This window comes from Musca autumnalis, unplaced genomic scaffold (assembly GCF_047663935.1).
Source record: "Musca autumnalis isolate F117 unplaced genomic scaffold, ASM4766393v1 scaffold_92, whole genome shotgun sequence".
NCBI classification, from domain to species: domain Eukaryota; kingdom Metazoa; phylum Arthropoda; class Insecta; order Diptera; family Muscidae; genus Musca; species Musca autumnalis.
This window is the reverse complement of record NW_027412453.1, coordinates 8,419-13,915: the sequence shown is the minus strand read 5'-3', so window position 1 is coordinate 13,915 and position 5,497 is coordinate 8,419. Positions and strand designations below refer to the sequence as shown.

Here is a 5,497-nt window from a genome sequence, read left to right as displayed (position 1 = left end):
GCCAACGACCATACCACGCTGAGTACATCGGTTCTCGTCCGATCACCGAAATTAAGCAGCGTCGGGCGCGGTTATTACTTAGATGGGGGACCGCTTGAGAACACCGCGTGTTGTTGCCATTGTCCAAATTTTTTTATTTCATTCTATTTTCTTTTTTATTTTTCTCTATTAAATAAAAAAAGAATGAAGTCGATATCTTAATTTTTAACCGAAATAGAGCCAAAATAAAAAACTCAACTGCTTATTATTTTAAGGTAAATGTAAAACATTCGCTATTGATTATACTCAGTTATATGTAGCTAGATACAATAGTCTATGATTTCCTTTGTAAAAAAGTAAAATTTTTTATAAATTTGTTTCGTTTCTCAAAAAAGGGTAATTTAAGGAGGCAAATTTTCCCAAAATGCATTTATATTTATCAATATTTAAAAAATTTTAACATTTATTAAAAACAAAAATTTTTATTGTAAAACTCTTTAAAAAATTTGTCTTAATTTCCAAAAAATTTAATTTAAGGAGCCAAATTTTCCCAAAATACATTTATTTTTAGCAATATTTAATAAATTTTAACATTTATTAAAAAAACTAAAATTTTTGTTAGATTGTTTGATGCCAAATTAATACTGGTTATGTTAATTAATAAATAAAGGAAACAGTTCAGTTCAGTTTTAAAACAGCTATTTTATTTCATTTTCAAATTCAATTTACAAAAATACTTAACAGCTAAATGTATATATTTCAGTATAATAAGTAAATATTCCCATAAATTTTTTCATTTTGTTGGGACTACGAAATTCAGTATAAAAATGTGCTGTAATTTTACATTTGCAACTTTTTGGGTTATGTTTGTATGAATACAAATATGTTGTTTATGTATATTGCCAGGAAAAATATGAATTTAAAAACTGGCCAATTTAGAAAATTTGGTAAGTGATTAAAAGAAAGAAACTTATATACTAAAACTTATATACTAATAATAATAAACTTACATACTAAAACTTATATACTAAATATATACAAAATATTTACACTATATACAATAAAGGGATCACTGATCTGTAATATATACAGGATCAGGTATCCAATCATATCTTTGATACCGTCTATGGTAGAACATTACCCGGTCATCATCGTCAAACAACAGTCCCTCATCCCGAAGCTTAGCTAAAGCCGCAGGAGGCAGATGCCTCCTGGAGAGAAGGACAGTTATGTCCTCTTCCATGGAGAGGATATCCTGTACAATGTCATTGTGAAGGTATTGAAAGGTTTCTAGGAACTTCAAAGCTCCCTTAACCATGAACACATCAATTCGGTCAAAGTTCACAGAAGCATATATTCTTCTGCTTGAAGGTCTTCCTGGGACCCCATCGGCGTCTAAATTTCGCCCGAGCCCTAGTGCTGACGTCAAGATTGATCTTTCAAATTTTCTTATTCTTTCCATCTGCGATGAAGACAAATCAGTCCAGGCAGCGAAAGAATATGTAATGACTGGTCGAATAATCTGTTGATAAATGAGAAGTTTAACTTCTTTCGAAAGTGCACCCCTCATAGCAAATAATTTTGAATAAGCATGATACACTTTTTTCATGGCGACATGGCGACAAAATTGAAATTTACTATCAAACAGTATACCCAGGTACTTCATCCTGTCCGATGCTGCGATAGTATAGTCACCTGCTCTAATAATGGGTTCAAATTTTCTTATATTAGGGCGTGAAGCTCTAGATTTACCCTTGAAAACCACAGATACACATTTTTCTATATTTAGCTTGAAACCCCATTTAGTGAAATATTCACATAACTGGTCCATACAAGCATTTATTCGCCTTTCGATGGTGTTGGCGTACCTTCCCCTTAAGGCCAATAGAATATCATCGGCATATAATAATAGCAAGCCCCCTTAAGGTGGGCCAGGGATATCGCAGATGAAGAGGCTGAACAATACAGGCCCTATGAGGGAACCTTGCGGTACCCCCGCTAAGACCTATCGTTGCCCAGATACCCTATCACCAACTCTAACCCTGAGTACCCTACCTTCCAGGAAACTCGCTATCATTCTATATGTCTGTGCATCAAGTCCAAATGACTGGAGCTTGTATAAAAGGCCTTTGTGCCAAACGGCATCAAAGGCCTTAGAAAAGTCAAGGCTCACAGCAATGGTACCTTGAAAAGCTTTAAAACCATTTGCTACATAGTCAGAGAATGTAGCTAAAGCATGCGTTGTAGAATGGTTTGGTTTAAAGTCAAACTGATTATCATTTATTATGCGTTTATCTCATGTAAACCTTTTCAACCTTTTGTAAATTATGCTTTCTAATATTTTACCAAACGGTGAAAGCAGGGAAATTGGTCTATAGTTTGCACAATTTTTTGTGTCGGTGTGCGGTTTGCAAATTGGCACAACCAAGGCTTCCTTCCATTTTGATGGGAAGTACCCGAGATTAAGGCAATGGTTGTATAAAATTGTTAAAAATGGAGAAACCACGTCTCCAACCTTCTTTAAAGCCACATCTGGAACCTTATCAATACCAGCAGACTTGCGAGAGGGTCTAGCAGCGATAGCAGAGGCAACCACTTCGCTGTCAACAAACCCATTTTCTATCCAACTAGGTTCATTATTAATCAAAGAGCCGTCCTCCAAAAAATCACCGCAGAACTCTACCAGAGGATCCCGAGAGACGATCCCCTCCACAGTCTCATTTACAAGTCTATAGAAGGAACCGTCCTGCATGTGATCGGCAAAGAGCTCTGCCTTCTCTAGGTCGTCTGCAATAGATGCCCCGCCATCATCAATTAGTGTATTAGTGGGACTTCTAAAAGATAGTCCAGCTGCTCGTTCAACCTTACCGTAAGTCTTAGGTCCTACCTCAATATTCTGTAGAATGTGTTTATATCTATCATTTTCAAAATTTGATACTAATTGTCGTATAATATTGGTAAGGTTCCTTATGTCGGCCTGTAGCTCCGCATACCTACCAGGATCTGGTGTCCTACGTAAGGTTTGCCGTAGTCTTTTGCGTTCCTTCATAAGTCGCACTATACTAGGGGGCAGGTCGCCTAATAAAGGGTCCCTGTATTTAGGTTTGGGTACTGTTTGTCTCTATAGAATTTTGGAAGGTTGAACAAAGCCCCTCAATACTAGAGTCAATCTCATCGATACTGACATTTCTATTAGTAGGTAGCATATAGCTACCAATACCCTCCTCAATTTTCCTTCTTAGTCTCCTTACGTTGACTTTATCATAATTGAAGACAATTTGTTCTTCTTCAGATGCTATGTTGCCAACACATACTCCAATCTCGACCGCCTTATGGTCAGATTCGTAATAATGTGTTGGCAATAGTTCATCAGAAAGATGAGTGCCTGGAGTTTTTAGGAAATAATCTATAAAAGAACTTTCCACAACATTTGGTCTTGTAGGCTCAGCCGTAGGGCAGAGTTGTAAGCTGAGACAAGTAAGGAGGTAATTTTTTAAATCTAAACCTCTTCTATTATTGATACCACCCCCCCCCCAATCACGATGCTACGTATTTAGGTCACAGCCAACGATTATCTCGCCCGTGTCTATTATAATCTGTTCAGATTTAAAATGTTTTTTGATTAGAATGGCAGTACCCACCTGGCAGTGCTCACCTATCTTTTTGGCCACAGTAGAAGGCCCCTGTTGAGAAGTAGGTGGATTTTTGGTATTGGAAATCGGAGTTTGTGGTTGGGAAAGACGAGTGATCGTGGAAAACGATGTACCGGGTCGTACTTTTGCCCAACGCTCGGCTCTGGCTTGCTTAGCAGCCCCCTTTTCAATAAGACGTTCAGTCTTTTTCTGAATAATTTCTTTACGCCGTGGACATTCCGGCGAGCTAGCAGTGTGACCTTCTATGTCACAATTAGCACATTTCAGGGTAAATTTTGGTGCATCATTTGGCAGATTTGCAACCTCAGTTTTAGAAGGTATAGTACATGCCACTGGACCATGATCTTTGCTGCATTTGACGCAGCGGAAGGGCATGCCACAATTGTGTGAAACATGCCCAAACCGCTGACATCTGCGACACTGGATAACTTCCCGTCCCCTATCTTTTTCGTAGGTGACATCACAGTGTATATTTTTTTTTTACTTTGTACAATTTCCTCATATCTGTGGATCTACCTAATTTTAGAATCCATTTGTCTTCCACAATACAGACGGAGTTAATAATGTCAATACTGAATCCCTGATTTTTCAAGAAATCTTCAATCATTTCTTTCGAGTAAAGATGTGACAGGCTATTGACCACCACAGAACAGGGCACCAAAGGTTTAGGTGTGTGAGTGTGGTATTTATAACCTCTTTCTTTTAATATTTTAGTTGCTATCTCAAAATTATTTAATCCTACCACTCTAAGTGACAAAAGATTTTTTTTTGGTAATTTTACAGAAAAGTTATCTCTACCTATGTTAGCATCAAGAATAGTAGCTATTTCTTTAAGTGTAGCATCGTAAATAGTAATGGCTGGTAAATGTTTACCTTGTTTTATGGAGTCAGATTTACTAGGTTGCTGACTGCTATCCTTTGAGGTTGATGTCATACCTGCTGCTGTCTTTGTAGCTGATGCTGAAGTTATTGCTGCTGCTGGCATTATAGCTGCTGTTGGCATTGTGGCTGCTGCTGATGTTGTTGCTGATGTTGTTATTGCTTCCGCTTTACTGGATGGTTTAACATCTTTCGGCTTTTTGATGTTTGTTTTAGCTTTTAAAGTGGGCCGAGCCGCCCATACATCCTTCTTCAACGCAGTGTCGGGGTTCTCAGCTACCCCGACCGACATATTTTCAGTTGTTGTTTGTGTTGACAAACTGTTGTTGTTAATGTTAGGGTTGTTGTTGTTAGCTACCCCAACCAAATTGTTATTTTTGGTTGCTTGTGAAAGCATACTATCATTGCTGTTGTTGGCTGACATAAAACTAGCCAATTTTTCCATAAAAATCTCATTTTGTTTTTTGAGATCGTCAATAGTTTTCTGCATGACGTTAATCTGGGCAACATATTTCATGATGTCATATTCAGTAATTTTGATTTTGGAATGTTTTCTCTTCCCTTTGTTCTTCTTCTTCTTGCTTTTTGCAGATGGTGAACCATCTGAGGTAGCATCGTCTTCAATAGTATTGTCGGACATCATGGATGTCTCAGTATCTTCGGTTAGTTTGTTTGTGGTCAATGATGACTTTGGGGAGGTTTTCTCCAAACCTCCCAAACTTGTTGATTTTTGTGAAGTTATTTCACTTGACATGTCTACTTTTTTACTGTAGAAATATTCATTATCACAAGTGGTGCCTTTAGTGTTCAACGGCGTTGCTGCATTAGCAACCGGCACTGTACTTCCACCATTAAGTCAGTCAACGAAACGAAATAAAACTTCTTGTTCGTTTGTGTGTTCGTGTGCAATAAGCAAACGAAATTGTCTTAAACACACAAGCAATGAAATCAATGGCCATATGAAGCAAAATAAACTATGTTTCTTC

General features: G+C 37.4%; 1 pseudogene; it reads left to right on the top strand.

Annotated features, from left to right (window-relative positions):
* On the top strand, positions 1–119 carry LOC141388352 (5S ribosomal RNA; annotated as a pseudogene).
* The last annotated feature ends 5,378 nt before the right edge of the window (positions 120–5,497 follow it).